The sequence below is a fragment of the Passer domesticus genome, chromosome 10, assembly GCF_036417665.1.
Source record: "Passer domesticus isolate bPasDom1 chromosome 10, bPasDom1.hap1, whole genome shotgun sequence".
Classification (NCBI taxonomy): Eukaryota; Metazoa; Chordata; class Aves; order Passeriformes; family Passeridae; genus Passer; species Passer domesticus.
The window spans coordinates 40,758,636-40,782,831 of NC_087483.1; the positions used below are offsets into that span (position 1 = coordinate 40,758,636).

Consider the following 24,196-nt stretch of genomic DNA (forward strand, 5'->3'; position numbering starts at 1 on the left):
GCAATTATTTTAGAAAGACAACTTCATCTCAGCTGTCTCATGCCAGCAGAACTATTTAAGAGCCAGAAATGCATAATTCAACATGGAAGAGCTGTCAGATTTGAGAATACCTTTAAATTATAAAAACTTAGCACCACTAGTCAGTTATAATTATAATGGAAATGTAGTTTTCTGTCGTTTTATCATAGCAAACATCTCTTAAGAAGCAATTTCATGTGTTAAAATATTTTGGCAAAGTGACTTTTGATTCTAAAGGGATACAGATTATCCAGTTTTATACCTGAATATTTTCCTCACAAATTGAATGTAACAGCTTACATCGTACAAGATGGCAAAGCAGGAGTATTATTAAAACCCCATTGGAAATTGTTACTGTGAAACAATGAGCAGCATAACTCACTAGGACAGGTCAAGTTATGCACAAAAAATATTATTTTATTACAAAATATGACAAGACAGTTTTTCAGCAGACAGTCAATTATTTTATACAGCTCACAGCCAAAACAGAAGGCAGTTCTTCTTTTGACTTTGCTTTCTTTTAGAGACTAGAAAACCAAATTATGAATCATTAAATAGTCACTCAGATGGGTTTAGGACCAACAAACATATTAAAAGTACTCTCAGAAAATTAAGGTAATATTTAAATCCTTTGCCATTTCTTTTTTTTGTTGTTGTTGGTTTGGGGGTTTTTTGTAGGGTTTTTTTCTGGGGTTTTTTTTTTTTTTTGGTTTGTTTTTTGGGATTTTTTTTTGTCCAGGGTATTGCAAAACCAATTCTTTTCCCTTTAGTCAGGACCAGAAAAATTCTCTTGGTTTCATTCAGAAAAAAATACCTATTGAGTTATTACCAGGTTATATCAGACACCCAATAAAGGTTTTTTGGCATTTCCCTCTAAGAGCTGAACCCAACCACCAAAGGGTCATTCCAGGTCATTACCAGGCTTAATTTCATTTTCCTTTTTTAGCTTTGTTTGCCGAGACCCACAGCAGGTTCCAATCCTCTCCACTACAGAGGATGACTAAGTCTGTTGTATTAATTTTTTTTTTCAGCTGTATTCTTGAGACTTTTATAACCTGCATTCAGTTGCCTTCAAAATTCAGAAAGTAAGGACTTTTTTAAATGCTCACAAACAGCTCATTCTTCAACCTGTCCCTAAATTTCACAGAATTATGTTCTCAAAAATGTTCACCCAAACCTTCACGTGGCCATTTCTCAGGATAATTAACATTTTTTTGATGATGCTGGTGCTGATGACCATCACACTTCCCAGATCTCTCCTGGCCTTTCTGCTCAGCCCATACCTGAGTGAGCAGAGAAGCATTTCCCCTTCATGGGTTGTGGTCAGTTGGTTTTAACTCCAGATATTTGCTGAATAACAATGTGTGAATTCAGGTCCATGTTTCATTTTAAGCAACTCCATCATCCCAAGTGCTCACAGCAAATTTTAAACAGGTTTGTGATGGAAAACATTGAATTTTAGCATTAAATATAATGATCTAGTGATAGTTCTTGGAATTTAATGCAAGTTCTTGGAATTATTCTGGCAGTAAAATTATTTCATGATAAGAAAGGAGGGTAGGAACGATGTCCCACCTTTTTTTATTTACACCTCCTTTCGTCCCACAGCGTAAAATGAGATTACACCCAAAAGATGGAAAGTTTTCTTATCGTTCTGTCTCTGAAGGGAGAAGCAGCACATTAACAAAATGCTGAGAAACAAGAGATCGACTTCAGAAAATATCAATTTCTTGTTTCTATGGCCGCAACATGATGTAGTATTGCATAACATAATACAAATTAAGGAATTAAATTGGTTTCATTTCATCTGATTTCCTGGCAGGCTTTAATGTGTTAAGTATTTACTAAAGAGGCAATTGGGATGCATGCAGCATTCAGAATTATAATTTATTAACACATCTTCAGTAGTGGCACACATTATCTTCCACAGTCTCACCTGTAAATTTCTGGGTTAAATCAGGTTCCGTCCCAACAGCACACTCAGTCTCAAGACACACAGTGGTGTTTTCAACCAGCAGATTTCCAGCACTCTGCAACATTTACCTTCATTCTGCATTTTTTTCATTAATGCACAGATGTAATTGCTTAAATAGAGCTTTAAAATTAATGCTATAAATACAAATTTGGGGTTTGCAGGACACCGCACCGTCGACTTTCCATGAGTCAACAAAACCCTAAGTTTGCCACTCTCAACTAAACAACGCGCAGGCAATTTCCTAATAATGAATAATAAATATATTTTAATAGCTCCTTGGTTTGCTGTGCCACAGATTTGATTTAAGAGTGGCTGGGGGCTGCCCCATCCTCTGCAGACGTGGCCAGGGAGGGCTGGGAAAGGGGCTGGGGTTGGAGCCTTTGTTTCAGAGAAACTCCACGGATTTGCTTCGAGGGGAGGTTTTCATCTCATTCCTGTGTCCAGGCTGAAGGAGCACTAATAATGCAAAGCTGCTGGAACTGCTAAATTTCCCATCACATAATTAAAATTAGCAGTGCTGGGACTTCACGCCCATGCGCTCTACAACAAGGGAAATGTTAATTTTGCAAGGTTTGGAGAGAAGAAAAGAAAAACTTTGTTTCTAACAGCTGCAGACCCATTCCAAGAGCAAGTAGGGAGTTAACTGGTTTCCAGTGATATTTTGAAAATCCAGACACCTCATTCCTGAATATTTCAATGGTTTGAAGGGCCCTACAAAACCACTGCACTGTGTTTGGGACCTCGATTGTCCTCTGTGCACCACAAACCAGGAAATCCATGTGGATCTCTCCCTGTAGCATTGCAATCCATTGAGGAACAGGGATAAAAAAAGATATTTTAATATAGTTTTACCACAAAAACTACTCTAAATATAGCATTAAAAGGTGTTAGATTTTTTTTTTCCTCCTTCATTTTACATAAAGCTCAACTCAAGGACATATTGCCTCCTGCCTTCCCCTGACACAAAGTGTATTTACAGTAGGGCCTAAAAGTTTTTACTCCAGTTTCTCAGTCCAACACTCTTGAATTCGATTAATGGAGACATTGGAGCACTTATGTCAAGTTATGCTGCATATAAATGGGGATAAAAGGATTACCAGGTTATAAATCAATTGAGAGATTCAGGGATATAAATCTCAGGGACACTGGGCTTCAGCCTTAATGGAAATGCAGAATTCCATTGGCTAATCACAATTTAGATTGCTACCAGATACATCACTGAGCTTCACTGGGTGTCCTAAAAAAATCTCCCTGCTATTGAGGAGAGGTGGGAAAATAAGAAAAATAAAAACCAAAAACCTTTAGAAGGTATCCAAAAAAAATCCACTTCCATGTTTACAGCCAACTTGGAAGGAAACTGTGCTGACAAAACTGATTTTTTAGGAATTAAGCTACATTGTTGTGGTTGCAGAAGTCATTGGTCATTTTTACATGGTTAATGCAGAATAAGAGGATATTTTACCTAAATTAATCTCTTAGAAAAGTAGATTTACTTATCTCAAAGAAAAACAGGCACAAAGATAAGTACAGAAAACTCTACAAGTACAGAAGAGCAGAACTAGTGTGACAAAGCTGTGCCATGGTCAAGCTAAAAAAAGTTTTACAATGGTTTGAGTCCCTTAAGGAGCTTCAGTTTTGCAGAAATATAGCTTTTACTATAAAAAAAAAATGTCTTGCCTTTGACAAGACAGAGCAAGACAGAAGGCTCCAACATGCAGAAAAAAAAAGTGAATATTCCAGGTGCCCTGCTTCTTTTTTCTGGAGAGGAGAAAAGATTAATTGGGTCAAAAGGCAGAAATCTCAAACCTGGTGCTGAGGAATAGAGAAGGAGGGAGGAACAGCTGGGAAGAAATCTTCACTTCAGCACCACTGGGAAAGGGGGAAGGACTTTGTGGGAACACGAAGGCTCAGCTTTCCTCAGGGGTGTGATAACTCCTGGCTGTGTCTGACAGAGAACATTTCTGCTGAGTCCTGGAAGAACTTGGAGCCAAGCAGACACGATGGGAAAGGGAATATTGGGCTGGATAAGTGAAAATGTAAAGGACAGTTCCTAACAAAAACTCCCCTGGGAGTTTATAAGCACAATATGTAATTCTTAGAACCAATCAAAGACAAACAAGTCAAAAACAACTCAACTCATGCACTGATTATTTGAGAGCTTTTGCAGGCTGGGATATATTTTAAGCTTATCTAGCACCTAATATCATCATTAAAATGACCTCATGTTCAACTGAGCATTGTCCTATCTCCTAGATATGAGCAGGGTAAATCAATTTTAGAGGCTTTGCTTTGCAACAAAAACCTCATATTAGAAATCCTGCTGTGTTAAACACAAAACACCTCCATGGAGAGGCTCATGTAAGTTTCTAAAAATCAGGAAACTTTAGGATATACCACTGGAAATAATGAGAATGCACTGGGCAGACAAGACCCTGAGCAACCAGGGTGGGGAGGGTGGCATGGGGGATATAAAATTGTGTTTCCCTTTGTCAATGCCAGTTCCACACCCAGGTTCCAAGCCAATGTCTCATCCATCACCCCTGCAGGGCATCGTGGTGCCAGCCTGGGCTGCGACATCACTCTGGTGCCACTGGACAGGCTTTTACTCATCACGTGTCATTGGACACATTACGAGTAAAAATTGGGGCTTACCATGAAATATCTGCCATGTAGTTTATTCAAAAAAAAAAAAATCTAAAATTAATGTGATTATTTTTAAGCCAAGGCAAAGAAACGGAGTGGAAAGAGTGGGGATCATTTCCAACTGTGCCTTCATAGTGTGCATTGGCTCCAGGCCAAAGAGACTGAAGGGGAGACCCTGCAATAAAATACCTTTTCCAAATATATATATATTTTTTTTTTTATATATATAGTAAAGATTTAGAAGCGCTTTGTTATTTTCTGACAAGGTTGAAGGCTTTTTGAGATCACAGTTTCTTTTTTGCTAGGCAGCCAGATGTATAGACCACGTACAACATAATTTAGTTAGTCAGTTATTACCTAAAATACCTCCAATGGCATGCATAGACCTCAAAATTCATGGTTTGGCACATTTTTATGAAATGTTTCAGTTGTTATTTGGAAGAAACTTAGAAATGTAGGAATTGTGAAGGAGAGAGGAAAGATCTGTACCCTGTTACATTTATTCTGCCACAACAAGTTCAAACAGTCTGTCAACGAAAATACTACAGCAATGGAGTTACCACTATTTCTAAAATATCCTCCATAATTTATAACAATTCAATGCCTTGTTTACCAACAGAGCAATTATTATCTATTTCAGACCTTTTGGATGCTCAGAATTTACTAAATAACTGAAATTTTCATTCATTCAGCACAGAAATTTCAGTGAGTTCAGTGATAAGTGGTTATGAAAGCAAGTTTTCCTCAGATATTTAGTTCTAAGAATACAAATCTACTTTTCAGCATTTCCCAATATTAATATGATTCCTCATATAAACACCAGTTATGGGCCAGTCCAAAGACCACTGAAGTCACTCCATGTCTTTCCTCACTTACATCAAACTGTCTGAGCATTCCAACAGCCTCTTACAGAACATGAAAAGTACCTTGTAGGAAAGAAAAAAAGCATTTTCCTCAAGTTTGATTTTATCATCACTATTATTCCAAAGCTTTTGCAAAAGATAGCAGCTGTTTGTCACAAATAATACTAAAAAGAAAGGGTTTGTAACTGTAATTTTTGCACTCTTTACTTACTTGGAGCCATTTACTAAAGTAAATTACAGCAAGGAGTGGTTATTGTGCTAATGCAGGAAGAATCTGCCCTTTATAACTGCAAAATTTCATAATAATGTGTTTTATAGTGTGGTCCAAACCTGATTACTCATAGAAAGGACAATAAAGGATGAAAGCAGATGCTCATAAAAAACCCTTACAATATCCATGAGGGAAAAAAGAAAACAACCCTGCATTAAACATCACATTGAATGAAGAAATAGAAGGTGGAGTTCTTCAGATTTTACTTTTATAATAAAAGGGGAGACAAAACCACAAATATATTTTCTAATAATATGAAGTTGAGGAGAAAGCATCTTATTAGAGTGATATATATTTACAAAGGTGTGGAATTTTACAAAAATATTTATACTTTCCCTACTTTACTCCTTTGGAGTATTGTTTTTCATGCTTCCAATATTTTAGGACTTTTTAAAAAAAGTTTTAAAATTCTGTCATTATTCTTCTATTTTGTTGTTAAATAAACTTTGTTAGATTTGACAATGCAAAAAATCCCCAACCTTCAAAATTAAAATAACACTAGTAATAATAAAGTTTATTACTCATACTGTAATAAAAAATGTACTAATTAAATACAAAGACAACCACATTAAAAAACAAACAAAAAAAAAAACCCCACCAAACCAAACAAAAAAACCCCACAACTAGAACTGAAACATGGTAGATGAGAAACTGTCAGGATTAGGATTTAAACCTGACTCTCAACTCAAAGCATCCCCACCAAGACACAGCATTAAATATTATTTCTTGGTATCATATGGAAAGAATCTTCTTGAATTTTCAGAATAAATGTTAAAATTTCAACACTGGAGGCAAGAAAAAAAATGAGCAGCAAAAAGAAAAGGGAATGACCAGGAGCTGGACTCAGAAATCCAACCCTTCTGCACTGGAAAATTGTGTGTTAGATGTGGAATGACAGACACCAAGTGAACCTGAAACCACCAAGGCTTGGTACTCCAGGGCACAGCTGGAATTTACAGCCAAAACTGATCCCCAAACATGCACCTGTGAAATTGATACTTCACTCCTTTTCAGCATTTGCATACATCTTTAATTGTATCACAACCTGATCCTCAATAGAAAATTTTCAGGAAATTTCCTTGACTTCTGCCCATTCTGCAGCATGAAAAGTACACCAGAATTCAGAGCACCCACATGCATTGGAGACAGTTTCCATTAATTTCCTTTTTTCCTGTGGCAGGAACTCCTTTTTAATAGGAAAAATTCCATCCATACCTTTAGGTACAAGTGTCCATGCATCTGTATGAATTAGAAAAGTAAAGAACAAATGTATTTTTGCTACAATTTTTTATAAAAGTGCATGCATATTTATTCCTAAAAATCAATGTATATTTACACATCTATATCCATTTTTATATAGATGTGCATTTCTACCTCCACGGGTTCAGGTATTTGCAGATATAAACACAAAAATATAAATATATATGCATATGTATGTATCCCTCTGATCTTTCCTCACCAACCACAGCCCTTTATTCAGTGAAAGTTTCCAAGTGTCTGCACATTTATTTCTGGATAAAAGAAGCAGTTTGAGCTCCTGACCACCATTCTCTAACAAATAATTCTTTGTGGCTGTAATTAAGATGGCTCTGAAAGACTGCTGGGATGTCTTAGTGGTCTGGAGAGCACTCCCCCCTCCCCTGAAACAAAATCCTTTATCACATTTTTGAATTAATTATAAAAGTTAAAAATTAAATCTTTCTTGTGTCCCCCATAATAATCCTCCCAGATCAGTTTTTGTCCATATTAATGGAGAACACATCCCTAGTAAGATTTAATTTCAAACTTTTATAATTATGGTTAAAATTAAATCTTACTGTGGCTGTATTACACATTAACATGAATGAAAGCCAGCCTAGGAGGATTATCAATGGTACTCCAGCACGATTTATTTTTAACTTTTGCAATTAATTAAAATCTTTGGATAAAGATCTTGTTTTGGAGTGGGGGAGTCCCTATTAATATGAAGCCCATGAAATGTTTCCATTCTTGTGCAGGGTATTGAAGATGGGAAGGCAGAGGCTGGGAGCTCAGGGAGATCATCCAATAAATCATTCCTCCCTGGCAGAGCAAGACTTAGCCCTGAGCTGCCTGTGCTTTGGAGAAAATGGTAATAACACACCAAAACAGCACTTTGGTCCTTAAAAACGCCCAACAAGAGTGGAGACAACCTCACACCACTCGGAATACCATGAGAGGTATCAACCCATTCCAGTGCTCCTTTTTTCTGTCATTTAAAAAAAAAATTAATTTAAGACTACAATTCCTTTGCATTGATTATTTTTGTGGTTTTCCCCATCAGAAATGAATTTAAGCAGCCACAGTGAATAGCGCGAGGTCTCCCTCACATCCAGCTTTGCTGGACAAAACAAGGGATGAAGCTCCCAGGGATTTTCAGCAATTTCGAGTCCCTCAGGGCTCAGATTTTTCTCCCTCACTGCACACAAAATTCTCCCAACACTCCGTGCTGCCCCAGGTAAACCAGGCAAAACTGTGGGGGAGACTCGGTGGGATGGAGGAGTTTGGAAAAGACCCTTCAGACCATCAAATTTGATCATAAACCCAACAGAAGTCCAGCCCTAAACCATCTCCCCAAGAGCCACGTGTTCTCCTGGAACCAGCTGGGGATGAGTAGAACTTCAAAATAAGCAGAATAAATATAACTTAAATATAAGCAGAATAAAACGTTGTTTGAGGGGCTTTTTTCCCCTCAGAGAAGTTTCTTCAGTCAATGGCTTCATTCTTCCACAACCAAACATCTTACACTGCTGAGAAGTTATATGAAGCCAGAAATTATTTAAATTCCCTCTGATGAGCCAACACAGAGTTTGCAAAAAGGGCTTTACAGCACCTGGCTTTTATAAAATACTTTTTGCTTAGAATCAGTTCTGCCCCATCCCTGGAATGTCCAAGGCCAGGCTGGATGGGGCTTGGAGCAGCCTGGGACAGTGGGAGGTGTCCCTGCACATGGCAGGGGTGGCACAAGAGGAACTTTAAGGTCCCTTCCAACCCAAACCATTCTGGGATTGTCTAAAATATGCCTTGGGGGAAAATAAGCAGAAAGAGAAGAAAAGCTGAGAAAAGACATGGCCCAGAGAGAGAAATAGTCGTAGCCAGAGTCTGAATTAAATCTATGAAAGGGATCACACTTGGCTGCAAACAAAAGCCCTGTCTCCTACATGATTCTTTCAGCAACCAGGAAATGGGAACTTGCCCATTCTTTGTAAATATGAAAGTATTTATATTGCATCAAAAGTATCTGATTCCACTATCATGTTTTCCTTCTAAGACAAACCACAGAGCTCAAAAACTTTGGCTAACCTCATTCTCCTCAGTGATTTGCTTTAAGTTACATAGAAAGAATATCTCAGTTCGTGCTTCCCAGAAAATATCACCTGAAAAACAAAATATTTATGAGAAATACTGTAAGGAAAGGGTCTGATTTTAACATGGAGAGGAGGTCAGGAGGAGTAGAAAAAACATAACCTTGCACATCCACTTTGGAAAACCCAAGAACATTGTAATAAAAATATGAATGGCTTTCATGAAACCAGAGGCTGAGACATCCTCTCTCATTTCTGTGCCCTTAAGGAAATAATTTTACTTCCTTTTGGTGTTGTAGTTAATTTTCTGTAGGCATTCAGTCAGCCATCAACTACAGTTCTTCTGGAAGAAAACTTGCAAATACCTAATATTTGGTAAATATTAAGCACAGTATTATTGAATATACAAGTGAAATCCATAATACAAATAAATTGATATAATATATAGATATTAAATGCATATATTCATATATAGAATATAAAAATTAATATTATATATATGTTAATATGTATCATTATTGTAATTCTATTTAATAATTCTACAATTATTTGTATATTATATATGTTATACACATATATAGCTATATATTATATGTGTAATATTATATAAACCACATATATTCATAAGGAGGAGGGTTTTTCCTTCCCAAAATGAAAGAATACCCATAAATTATATTTCCATGTCCACGCAGGAATATCATACCTAGTCCTCAAATAACAATTCTGGTCAGCTCTGACACAAAGAGGAATAAGCAGTTCTACAAAAAAGGAGCAAAAAAAAAAAAAAAAATCACTCCACCAAAGTTTCAACTATTCCATGAGATTTTATTAAACAATCTCCTCCTGATTTGCTGGTATCTCTTTGAATTATGCAGAGATGAGCACTGAGGGTCCTTTTTTGCCCCCTCCTCTGTTATCCTGTGAGCAGTGGTCCCCCATGCCAAGAGCCTTCCTCACCCACTGTATTCCAGTGGAAGCAGTTACCAACACATAAGCAAAGTATAATTTCAAAATTAATTTGAAAAATTAAATAATTAATATCAAAATCTCAAAAATAAAAATAAAACAGCAAACAAGCCACTCATAGATTTTCTTCCCTTTCCTTGCTTGTTGCCCTGTACAATCCTTTCTGAAATCCATAATTATTTATTTGTGGAAGTCCTGTACTCCATGTCATCACAAGTGTCAATGAATTTTCTGGGAATGATTTTAAATGTTTCCAGTTAAGCTCTGGACTTAAGATCTCAAGAAGAAAAACTAATGTTTCTACCACATATTTTATTAAGCCCTTTAGGTCCTTTTACAAGAGAGGAAATACCAATTAACGTATAATTTAGCAGAACAAAATATTATCCCATTTCAACCAGTACCCACTTCCTTGAAGTTTATTCAAGCATTAATAACCATTTAATGCAATTTAACTACACTGAGGTATCCGTTACATTAATATCATATATCCATCAGGAAATTAGAGTTTTGTCTCTATGAATTTTGTATTACAAGAAAGTCTTTATAATTTTATTCTGCGCTTTATGGTGGCTAATTTAAGTTTTAAAATGGTTCAGATAACTTCCCAGTCTCTCTCTTCTGCGCTGTAATATGACTAACAAATTGTTACTGATGTTAAAAGATCATGAACACATCATTTATTAAACAGGGCTGGAGAGAGAAGTTTGAAAGAAGAGTGCATTTCCCAGATAATCCCTGTGTTTCCAGGAGCTGACATCCAACCATGGCAAAAAACTCCATGGGCTGGGATGCTCAGGACCCTGGGCTCCACAGGAGTGGAAACAAACTCAAAAAATGTCATTCAACTGACTCTCTCAGCCTAAAGAAACTGCCTGCCCCCTCTCCAGTAATCTTTAACGTGGACATTGGGCTGGAAATCTAAGGAAAAAGATTTTCCCCATCCTACCTGGTCTGGAGGTCATGGTGATGTCCATGAGAAAAGGGAGTTGAGTTCAATGATAACCCAAAGCAAACCAGAAATTATTCCTAAAGTCCTCAAATGTGAGACATGCACATGTAGGTACCACTCCTCTGAAGTTTCCTCAGAGAGACAGAATATTTTTGATTATTGCAGCATCTGTTTGTTCATCTGTTTAAATTCAAAGGTGTTTTTATTTTTTTGGTCTGTCAAAATGGAAGAATATACACCTAGCACTGAAGAAAACAGACAGAAATAAAGTCTGAAATAATGTAAACTGACAACTGATTTTAAAAAATCTATTTTACTGTTGAAGTTTTTAATGGTGTTCAGTGTTTAACTCCACATCTTGGGTTTTATCTGAGTATTTACCCCAATCTTTTAAACCTTTTTCTTCCAGTTAAAGAGGAATAAGAATAGAGATTTCTCTTTCATATTAGAGAATTAAAAGCTTTTTGTTGAGGACTCCTTTTCTTAAGAAGTTTTTCCTAAACTGCAATTTTTTATGTTTTTACATACATATGTGCCTAACAAGATGAGTAACAAATATGAATTCTGACATACTATTTTACACTGATTCAAGAATATCTTCTCTCTTACAAACTGCTTAAAGCGTAACTTTCCAGGCATGTAATTTTTGCTCATCCTATGAGTGCTTTTGAGGGAAAATTAGTTGAAAGGAGATGGCTTAGCTGCATCCCAAAGAATTTGCCAGGTCTGCCTACACCTCTCTCACCTATTCCTACATTTCTCCATAGATCCTGAAAATCACTTGTTTGGCAATTTAAGTCAAAACCTCCTTAAACCACTGGAAAAAAAAAAAAAAAAATCAGACTATTTTCAAACACTGAGGATTAATTTAGAAAGAAAAGTGTTCTGCCCTAATTGTATCCACAAAGTTATTTATATGTTGGTTTGAGGGTCAGTGCACCTGGACTAGTTGGAAAATCAGTACAGTTTCAAGCAATAGGAAAAGAGACAAGATCTGTAGAAGTTAACCCATAAAAAGACACAATTGTCCCATAAAAAGGGTTATTGAAAGCCTGGGATGGACAGAAGTGACCAACCTGGTGAGAAGAACGCAAAAAATGGGTTGCACCATCTCTCCAATGATTTCCACATAAAAAGAAATTCACAGAGCACAGATTATATTCTTGGCTGTTGGAGGGAAGAAGTTTTTGCTATTGATGCCTCAGGTTCGGCTTTTCCATGTTTCAGGCCCTGTGCTGCTTCAGTGTGCAGTTCTGAGCTTCACAGGAAGGGTTGCTGAGCTCTGTGCACAGAGCAGGGACACAAAACAATTCCTGCTCCAGCTGGGCACCAAGGACAAATGATCCCAATGCCAGCCCAGGAGCACAAAGCCCGTGGGCTGCAGAGAGAAAAACAAGCAGGGTGGGACTGCAGGGGCTGCAGTGGGATTGGCCACTGAACTGCAATGTGCACATGGAGCAGAGCTGAGCCCAGGGAGAGACCCCGGCAGCGCTCGTGCATTTTGGGGCCATTTGGGTTCATCCTGGGGGCAGCCCTGGCTGGGCTCTGCTGCTGCCCGAGGTGCATCCATGGAGGAGATCCTTGAATCAATCCCTGCTTTATTCTGGAGCTCTGTCCAGCCTCTGCTCCAGGTCAGCCTTGACAAGGCATCACTATAAAGCCATTGAATTAATAAATGCTATAAAATATGCTGCTTTTTATGTCTCAACCAGCTAGATAAGCAAAAATAAGCTTGCAAACCTCTCAAAAAACACAAAATATTGTAATGCTGCTACTCCTGTGATTTCCATACCCTGGAAAAAACCCTACCCTGAGCAAGCCCTGCTTCTGCTCAGCTCTTTCCCAGCACAGTGCATTTTTCCGTGCCAGAAAATTACAGATTCTGTAAATATCTGAAGATAAATTTTCCTGGGGTGCATTACTGAGTCACCTGGACGCCTAAATGAGTGTACGAGAGTCCATATTAAATTGCTTTTACTGACAGCATCACCACAGAATAAAAGATATCTGTCACATTGTTGATATGAATCTCCTCCTTATTGTGCCTTTTGGCATCTGTGCATTGTTAAAGAAGCCTGAAACTGCCTTTTCTGCAAATTCTTTCAACTCTTTAGTTCTTTTTATTTGTCCAGCAGGCTTTGGGCTTGTTAAGCTTTGCCTATTGAGGGGAAGGAAAAATAGGCCCAATGTATTTTACAATTCCAGAAATGCTCTCTGGCCAGAGGGAAGAGGCCAAACTCTTTGGTGGGAGAGTCAGCAACAGCAGACAAAGTCCAAGTTTAAAATTTAGAGAAATAACAATTTAGAGATCATAATTATCTTGGTGTTAATTGCTTGATGCACATTAAACTTCTTTCTGCAGTAGCACTGACAGACAGGTAGAAAACTTCAGCATTTGTGTGAGAAGAGCCCAATAATGCCATTTAATAGAGGAAAGCAGCACAGGACATGCTCAGAGACCTTGAAAGTCTATTACAAAGTGTTGCACAAACAAAAAAATGCACACTGCAATATGCGGAGAGGAAAAACTTGCCAAACACAAAAATAACCCTCAAGAACTACCAATATCTGTCATATTGAAATTATTTGTGCTGGTATAAATGAATAATTTTTCTGTATTTAAATACACCCCAGGATTAAATTGTGGTTACACCAGAAGTTGCCACCAAGGTCCTGGTTAATGAAATTATCAATACAATTAGCTTGAATAATCTCTACTTTAGTTTAGCCACTCCTAAAACAGAAAATATATTTGCCAAGCCTCAGCCTGGAGGAAAAAAAACAGACACCAGAAACAGCATTGATGTGAAAGGAAATAAGTGACTGCCAGCATGTTTTACTCTGCCTAAAATTCTCCTTTTAATGAACTTCAGAAGAATTTTAACCAATTTTTTAGTCTTGCAAAGCACACATATATAGGATTTGTGGTTTTCCTTGTACACATTTTTTTCTCATCAATTGACAATGGGGAAAAAAATAAAAATAACCTGAATTCCTCATAGAAATCTTAATAATGTCTCAATACATCAGGAATCCCACATCATACAACAACCCTAAATCACTGTAGAAATAAGAAACTCTTTTAAAAGTGATAATTAATTAATGATTCAGGCTGCAGCTCTCATTTGTTGTACCTACTGCCATTTAATTCAATTCTAAAAGTAAAATATAATTCAGTAAACCTTTAAGGCAAAATCAGATATTTTAAATGTCTTATGGATATGGTAGAATATATAATTAAAGTAAGACAGATTTACAGGAATGTAAAGAAAAAGTCTTGCCTAATAAAAACCATTACTCAAAATATAAAAGTAATTGGGATATACAATATATTGCAGTAAAGTACAGTATCATTAGTTCAATTAAACCTGCTTAAAAACAAAATTAAACTGTGCTTTATTTTCTAAATATTCTACTGAGAAAAATACAGTTCAGAGAGACATCAGTGTTTTATGACAAAAAGATGCATCTCAAGCACAGTTTAACATGCCACCAACTTTAGAGATTTCTACTCTAATAAAATCCCCTTGTGAACCTCTTCTAATAAAAGCCCCACATGCAAGAAAAAGTCAACTTACACAGTTTTTATTTTTAAACTTGTAGACCAATGAAATGAGAGGAAAGAAGCCAAGGAAGGAGAGAAAAAAAATTGAAAAATATCAGTGTTATATAAAAAGGGAGTGTTATGCAGGAGAATATTTAAGATGTTTTAATATAACCTAAGATGATGTTTCCCTTATTATACCTGTAGAGTCAAAAGAGACATGAAGCAAAACTTCAGCCTAAACTAATTTTTACTAATAAGACAAACTATAATTAATATGTGCCTTCTGTCACTGACATTTTCTGATTTTCTGATTGTGTCCCACTAAGGACACCTGGGCTGGGAAGAGTTTTGAGGTCCCCATGTCCCAAGCTGGACTGAAAATGTGCCACCACTTTGAACAATTTGCTGTAAGTAAAATGCAGACTGAATTTCTCCACAGAAGCACCCACATAATCTTCAGTGCCACTAACAGGTTTTACAGCATTCAATTGAGGGGATAGAGAAGAAGTGAAAATTCCCATCTATTACAGCAGATGAAAAGCCAGAGAGGTTAAAATGCAGCTTTTCTTAAATGTTGGTTTATCCTGGATATTTGTTATAGTATTAAAATCAAAATATCAAAAATTTACTTAATGTACACAGAAAACACAATTTTTTGGGACCACTTCCATTTCTATTGCTGCAGGGCTTTGTGTGTGTCTAATGAACAAAAACCTATGAAAACCTAATTTTTGTTAATTAATTTCATTTGAACATTCATTTTAAAGATCTCATTGGGTCTTACAAGAAAAATGGAAACTAAACATATTCTGCAAATTAAACAAAAAGATCACATGTGACACAGAGCTGTTGATTTGTCTGAAGGTTGGGGCTGCTCTTGTGTGATGTTCTGCTCCCTGAGAATACTTCAAGGTAGGAATAACCTTAGAATGATCCATTTAAACCCCTGCACAAGCCAGGCCCACAGTAATAATTTTCTATTATATAGGGAAAAAAACCTTAAACAAACAAACAACAAAACTACATGAAACAGCTACAAAACTTCTCAATTTTTGTAGGTCACAGCAGTGAGCTCTGATTAGGAATAGGAAATAACCCAAACCAGAGTTGGAGGATTCCCATTTTCAGCCCACTCCAGGCAACTCAATCCCAATGCCCCAGACTATTCCAAGGAATCAGATGAAACAAAGAATCCCAAAGCATCTTCCTTAACTGATTTACACTTCTAGACATGCAAGATTCAACAGATACTAATTGAAATTGAAGCTGAATTGGTCAGAGAAGGAGTTCCTAAAATGCTTTATTCAAGGAGCCCGAGAGCCTGAATTTCTTTCTTCTACCATCATTACTGGAAATAAATTTGTACTGATGGATCAGCAAAGCACGGATACAAAATCAAAGATTCTCTAAGTTATTTTTTCCACTTTGGAGCACTGTGGGAGTACAAAATGACATGTTCAGATATGCAGCCCTGCTGTATCTATTGCAAGAGTTACAAGTTATGAGTTCCCAAACTTTTCTACAATTGCTTTTATAATCTCTTTCTTTTAATATTCCCTTTTTAGGCTATAACTTTAAAATTCTCTCTAAACCAATTGAGAAGCAGAAAATAAAAAGGCAAGAAATCCAGGGATTTTACAGTAAAAGCTATAACTGCAAGTTTGGGGGGTTTTTTTTGACTAGTTCTTCTGCTAAAAAGCAGAAGGGAGAGAAAGCCGAAATTTGAAAGTGTTGAAGGGAAATAGGCCCTTTGTTGAATATATTTAAGAAAAAGCATTGATATGGAACTTCTCAGTGTGCTCTCTAAATTCTTTAATACCACATGGCATGATTCACAGCTTCTGTTTTCTTACCAGAGCTTTTCCAAAACTTTCCTTTAGAGACATTGCCTGAAGTTTTCTCAGGCATGTGAATAGGATTTCTCTTGGCCTGATAGTTCTGCCACACATTTTTCCCATCCAATAACTATTAAGCATTCTCAGGTGCCAAGCAGTTTATATAATTGAGAATTTGGGTATTTCACTCTGGGTTTATGCAGGGGAAGAATTAATCCTTCAGTCACTCGCACTTCACATGCATTTGTTCAGAAAGTCGGGGGTGTTTATGTTTTCTTTCCAAAGAAAAAGTGTTTCTTGGAAATCTGAGGAGTTTGTTTCCTGGGTGTTTTATTCAAAAGCTTTGCCATGTTCTTCCTCACTTCCTGCAAGTTCACTTAACAGATTTTTGGCTCCTTTGCAAATATTTTTTTATATAATGGTGATGCACATAATCATCTGTTGGCCAGTAGCTGGAGGAATTTGACAATATCCACGCATGACAAGTTTTCCTCAGTCCCCCCATCAAATTTTTGTTCTTTGTGCCATCTTCACAACACTGCCTCTCATTTATCATTCCATCCATCTGGCTTCTGGTCTCCATCTCAGCATGAGGGTGGAGTTCACCTCTGTGGAGGCTCTTACTGGCACATAAAGCCCTGCCCCCAGAGATCTGCACTGGCACAGGGTGCCCAGAGCAGCTGGGGCTGCCCCTGGATCCTGGAAGAGTCCAAGGCCAGGTTGGACACTGGGGTTTGGAGCAGCCTGGGATAGTGGAAGGGTCCCTGCCCATGGCAGGGGTGGGATGGGATGAGTTTAAGGTCTCTCCTAACCCAACACAAATTATTCTATGCCTGTATGAAGCTAGAAAGGCTCCTAAGCACACACCTGCATTTCAGAGCTTGATGTTATCCACACTGGGCTATAGGAAGACTTTTGAAGCTACATCCCAGACTGGATAATATCCAAATAAAAATTCTTTGTAGAACAGGCAAAGATTTCCTAGAACAATCAAATCAGGCAAAACTTGCAGCTTACTGAGCAGAGTAACCTGAGTTAAATGAGTTTAAACCTCCTCTCCTTATGTCTGGGAATGCTCAATCCCATCCATTCCTCAACCCCACAGTGGGAATGCAATGCACAAACTGAAACAGCTTTTCTTTTTTTTTCCAGAACATGCAGAGTGGAATAACTAACAATCATCACCCAGATCATCCATATTCTTCTAAAAGGACTCTGTGTGCACACACTGTGTTGGCTATGGTCTATAAAACTCACAGTTCCTGAACATGCAGCTTGGACCCTTCCTGGGATCACAAGCCCCACACCACTTGTTCTCTGCAGATGAAATTTCTTACATTTCCAGATGTCCAGGGGACCATTTGGATCTACTGCTTTCCCCAGGTACTTAAATATCCAGAAATTCTGAACAAATGTATTTAAGACATTGAATTTCATGCTTAAAAAATTCTAAGTGAGGAGGAAAAAAAGAAAAACACAGATTTATCTGGGGAATGTTAAACATGTGCTAACCCTATACTCCTTTATTTCTGCAAAAAGAGAGATAGATGGTTTATGTTTTTATGAGACAGTGACAGCCAACCCTGTAAGAACCATGAAAATCTCTTGTAAACACAGCACTCATTGCAAAGAAACTGAGGTGGAAGGAAGAAAAATGAGGCAGAAAGCAGCAAAATAAGAATGAAAAATAAACAATATGGAGTACCAACATATTGAAATATGTCATGCTCCTGAGTTGGAGGAGTGATTCTGGAGAAGTTCCTTGAACAAGACTTTTAAAACAAAGCTTTACATTTCATTTATGATTTTGGCTTAAAGAGGAGCATGAAGTCTGCTGGTGATATAAAAATTAGGAGGTATCATCCATACCCAGAAAGGTGGAAATACATCCTATAAATGCATCGTGTGCCCTTGATCAGATTAATATAAATGGAATTAAATGTAGTCATACAAAGTACAAGTTCAAGGTGGCACATTAATCCCAGAAAAACAGTAGTGGGAGAGGAACATGACTGCTCAGGATAGAAAGGTAAACTAAGAAGATATTTGAGTTTTGGCACAGATATAAACAGGTATAAACTGACTGCCACTGGGTTTAGGCTGGACACCAGAAAAAAGCACAAGAGGAACATCATTCCTGAATAGCTGCTCAGTGCTCCACCCCACAGGCAAAGCAGAGGAAGCAAAACCAAAACTCAACCATTTTCAATACATTTTCTGCACAGGATTTTAGGATTTGAGCTGGTTTTTTGCAGTAGGCAAAAATAAAGCCTAAGCTAAGCCTGCGTCATTAGCCTACCTCAAAAATCTGTTAAATTCCTAGGGAAACACTGAAATTAATTATAATATAGCAACTGGAAGTTGTTATACTTTCCTTAAGAGCAAACAGAAGTTCAGGAGGTCAGGAAACCTCATGGAGGATAGAGAAGGAGACATTTCTGTGCCTGGAGATGCTGGGGAAGAATTTGGCGAACAACTTGAACACTGCTGACTGGACATCTTTGCATGATAAGGACCAGATGGAAAACCCAGAAGAGACTCCACGAATTCACTTGCAAATTATCACTTAGCATTAATTATGCCCAGAAATCTGCCTCGCATTGACGTTCGCATTACCGAATACTCCAGCGCGGTGATATCTACGTAAAAGTTTATAATCAAAGCCATGCGAGCAATTTAAATATTGCAGGGCTATAAACAGATTAAAGATATGATTTTATTGAAGTATTTGGGTTTGCAGTGAAACATTTCGCCGTTGTGCCATGTGTGGCTTTTCTGCTCAGCTGCAAAACTCCAAACAGGCTGGAATAACACAGCTTTGTGATTAACCAAACAACCAATAACCTACAAGACACAGCGACTGGCCATCATCCTTATGTAAATAAGGAGAGCTTATTTTTGCTCACTAATAGCCAGCACACAACAATGAAATGCTTTTAAACAGTTTTTAAGAGGATAAGATCAAGGAATCAGTTTGGCGAGTGCCCTTTTCGATGGCCGCACACCGCGGCCGTAGCGTGACACGTTTGCATTGTTATTTGGCCGTAAACAAAATGAAAAGATCTGTCATTGAAATTTAAACAGAGAGACTGGTTGCATAAACTCCAACATTCTCAGCCCCAGTACAGTACAATCAACAGTCTGAAGGGACCGTACAGCTAAACAAAGTTTGGGGATGTTTTTGGATAGGGGAGAAAGATTAATAACCAGAAAATAACTCTTGGCTGCCGCTACAAACTCTTACGAATATAATTTTAAATTTGTGTAAATCCAAAGATTGATGCTCAAGCTTATGAAATAACCATTTTTCCGCAGCGTTGAAATACACACCCACATGGAAACAAATCTTCTTGCTGGCCAATTTTAACAGAATATACTGCTTTTACCAAAAAAAGCAACTTAAATAAATCTGACCTATCTGTTCTCATAGATAATTGTAACTGCGGTCAGCAAACAACAAATCTTCTATAAATGGTCATCTTTCCAAATTATTCTGGCTTCAGAACAGGCTTGATTAATTGCACAAACACTGCGTGCCTCTGAATGCAATTTGCCTGTGTGGACCAGCAGAAGATGCCTGAGACATTCCCAGCAGTCACGTGGGAGAGGATTTCTCTGTTTGTTGCAGGTAAACATTTTACTTCATCACAAAACCCTGCCGATCACTCCAGTCCCAAACATAGCTGTTGCCTTGCCCTAAATGGAAATATTAGGACAACTGGAGTGAGAAGGTAGCTTGGAGAGGTCTCCATCTAGCAGAAAATTCCCTTCTCTAACAGCATCTCCTGCTGCTGGCGGGCAGTGGGAGGTGAGTGCTCCCAGGGCTCCAGCTGGATTTCAGCAGCTGAATTAAATCCTGTGCCTGGCGTTGAGGGAGGGCTGGCCCTGGGTCATCAGGCTTTTTTCAGCAGCAGCTGACACCAGGTTTGCTCAGGCTCAGATCTGAGGCTGGTTTCTAGATCAGCTGGATACAGACTGTGCACTGAAATCCATGGTGCCATCATTGGATAAAATAAACACATGATGCTGGTGAGAAGAAAGCCTCTTGTAGTCAACTTAGCTCTAGAAAGATGATGAATCATGGCCTAATCTCTGCAGTACCCATCTTCACTAAAATGTTAGAGGACACCATAAATTCAGGTTGAATTTTACATGCAGCATATTGTTTTAATCACACACAACAAATAGATTTTTAAACAATCTCCATAACTCCATCAAAACCATGTCAGACACCAGTGACAGCTGCAACTCAGAAATCAGGACTTCTTACTCAAGGGTTACGTGGATCTTCCCACTGAGGAGTTAGAGAGCACCAGGAAGAGTAACTGGAGAGGAGGATCTGTCTGCATTCCTCCCTCACCTTCAGGAGGAGTAACCATTCTGTTATGAATACCAGGAAAAAAAGATCTGGGAGACAGAGCTGATAAGTCAGGAGCTGTGCACAGATAAATTGGCTACACAGCTTCCCACAAAGCACCCAACACTTCCTCTCCATAAATCCCATCCTCTGAAGCTGGGATATGATGTACAACACAGAGCATGGGTTTCAGTCAGGGAAAAATCAAAATGCTTGTGCTCGGGGGTGTAAGAGATTATATTTGAACTGCACAGATGAGAATTGCACACTCCTGCTGCCCCTCGTGCTCCTAAACTCTCACAGGGACACACCCATGGCTGCCACCCTCCCCAGTTCCACCTGGTTTACTCATGCAAAGAGAAAATATGGGATCCACACTCCTTCTCTTCTGGCAAAGGCTTTAGCAGTACTTGTTTTGTTTAAAAAAAAAAAAAAAATTGCAAATTTAGAACCAGGTCCCATTTCATGCCCCAAACCAATGTTTTTGATAAATTGTGCAGCTCATGACACACCTCTCATTTCTCCTCTTTTCTCTACAATGCATAGAGTTAAAGTTGATAAAAACTTGCTGGTTTGCAGAATTTAGAACATTACACTGCCCAGATTGACAGCATGAGCTGGGATGGTGCCAGAAGAGCAGCAATGATTTATTAGGTCTGTAGCACTTAATCCAAGAAATAAAAAGTACTTATGTGACAGATGAGCATAAATGAACTATTGGGTCAGACATCCATTTCTTAAAAAGCAAAATAAAGAAGGTCTGAAGCAACATAGTGTGTAGGGTTTAATATACATTAATGTATTAGAGCTTTGCTGGTATACTTTGAAATTTCTGGGTTTTAACCAGCTCCAAATGATTATTTTTTAAAAAACCAGACTAGCTGAAATAAATATTTACCAAATCCCATCACGTCATACTGCCCTTGCCTGGTAATATCATCATGGCTCAGAAAACATTTACAAAGAATTAGGACAGGGGCTGGAACCCTGACCCAAAGCCAATGACCAAATTCACATTGTCAGCAGAGATGTGGAGCTCCACGCTAAAACCTCTCCTCTTCTGCAATGTAAGCAGTGAAGGCAGAGGGACCTTTTACATCATCCTGGGCAAGACCAGAATCTGCACACGGGGCCAAGGAGCCTTTAGAGCTGAGTGTGGTCTGAGTCAACACCAGGAATAAACCAGTGCTCAAGTGCCAACATCATGTTCTACCAGAGTTTCCTTCTCAAAAACATGGTAGCAGCCCCACCATGTGATTACTCTGTAATACAGGGAGATATTAATAAGAAAGTGATTTTATTCCATGAGTCTCTCTGGCAAAGCCTTAAGCTGCTGTGCTTTGAGCTCTACTCACCTGAAAAAAAACAACTTTTTTTTCTCCCATCTGTAGTATTGATAAATCATTTCCAGCACATAAATTTTCCTCCTAGCATAAAAACTTGATCAGAAAGCAATAAAAAGTACAATAAATAGCCAGCTCCACTCTAACCTGTGTGGTTTGACACAGCTGAACAAGCTGTGAAAAGGAATATTGTGCCTTTAATAGAACGTCTGAAATAGTGCTCAAAACAGATTGGGCTGACAATTTTTGCAACCTTGGTGTCTCCTCCAAGATTTACAATGGCACAGCTCCCCTTTTTAGCAAATTAAACCTTGTGTCAAGGCTTAAAATTAAATCCAAACTTCTTTTCTTCTCTGTACAGAAGGAACAAATTGGCACCACATGCCAGTAGTCAAGGAGTGCTGATGGGAAACAGAGTGAAGGGAGCGCCCTCCAACCTGGAAGGCGTCACTAGTCAAAATCAACTGGGATAAACAGTCAATTCCACTTAAAGTTTGACATCCAAAGGCTCGTAAGATAGAAACATTCAAATATAAGAATTCTTCTGTACCACACGAACCTGTCTCGGTGCCAGCACTTAAACTTTTCTGTGCTGTGCAAGCACTTTGTGGGAATCTGCCTTTGGGAGGGTTTGATGTTGTAAGATCCCGCCTTGCCAAAGCCTTTTCAGCCTGGTCCAGAGGGGAAAAAAGGAAATACAACAGAGATTCAGAGAGTATGAACATCACTGGCTTAATACTGTTACCAACTGAATTTTTTGCCATTATGCAGGATTCTGGTTTATAACATTTAAAATCTCATTTGAGCACATATGTCAGATAAAACAAAAGGGTATTTCTGAAGACAGGCATATAAACTATTTTCATGGACAGAAAGTTAAGAATAGCTTTTACAAAATGACCCAAAGGCCACACTGTTGTCCAGTTAAGTTAGGCACACCATGTCATTATGTGATGATTCCTGAAGCAGATCCCATGTCTAATCCATCCCCAAACCCCACTGTTTGCACACAAAAGTAACCCTACAGTTCCCAAGGTAAGAACCAAACCCAGGCTAGGACTGTCAAATTTTTAGTTCTGCTCTGCTTTCCCAACACAGAAACTGCTGGGGGACAAAAAAAAAAAAAAAAAAAAAAAAAAATTATATATTATATAAATATATATATTTTATATATATAACAAATAGGTTAAATATACTTAGTTTTAAAACTCCCTTTATCTTTTTATGACTATGTAGATGAGAGAGTGTTTGAAAGGTGGCATGAATCCTGCTTCAATCTTTCCATTGGTTTTCCCCTAATGTTTCTAATAAAAGTCCTTATAAAAAAAGATCAGCAGCAAAACATCACACCTGGTTACAGATGAAAAGTGAAAATAGGAGTTATTTTGTCCTGTTGTAGGACACAAAAAGTAAGCATTCACTCCAATTTAACCTTGGTTTTAAGCATACGCACAAGATTTTACAGGAGGGGAATCGAATTTCACAACTGAAACATTCTACAGAGATGTTTGCAGAAAACACAGCCAAATGACCAGCTCATAACCCAGCACAAGCAAGGCAGAGATACTGAACAGCAGGAAGATATTGCAGTAAATCGTGGTTTCACAGGATGGTTTGGGTTGGGAGGGACCTTAAAGCTCATCCCATCCCACCCCTGCCATGGCAGGGACACCTTCCATTGTCCCAAGTTGCTCCAAACCCCACTGTCCAACCTGGCCTTGGAACCTTCCAGGGATCCAGGGGCAGCCCCAGCTGCTCTGGGCACCCTGTGCCAGGGCCTCACCTCCTCACAGAGAACAATTCCTTCCCAAAATCCCATCCATCCCTGGCCCCTGGCAGTGTGAACCCAAATTAGGGTTTCAGTTGAATACCAGGATAGAATTCCTGCTTCCTGCAGCCTCACCAGCCCTTCAGGGATGGGATTAGCCCCATGCACATCTGGAATATCACCCATGTTATGCAAATAGGGGTTAATAGAAAGGGCCCTGGACTTAGAGACTAGGAACAGTAAAATTGTAACCAGTAATAGTCTGAAGAATTCTCAAGAACATTCCCAAAACCTGAAAGGATCAAGCAGTGCAGACCATCAGTAGTCCCAACACC

At 38.3% G+C, this 24,196-nt stretch overlaps 1 long non-coding RNA gene across 2 annotated transcripts in view; it reads right to left on the bottom strand.

Annotated features, from left to right (window-relative positions):
- The window catches only part of LOC135309255 (uncharacterized), a 63,786-nt gene that overhangs the window by 23,994 nt on the left and 15,596 nt on the right, over positions 1 to 24,196 (bottom strand). For both annotated transcript variants that reach the window (XR_010369580.1, XR_010369579.1), the window contains 3 exons: positions 22,653 to 22,764; positions 9,797 to 9,851; positions 9,092 to 9,165 (listed from right to left, as the gene is read on the bottom strand). This is a non-coding gene — a long non-coding RNA (uncharacterized LOC135309255). The remainder of the gene's footprint in view (positions 1 to 9,091; positions 9,166 to 9,796; positions 9,852 to 22,652; positions 22,765 to 24,196) is intronic.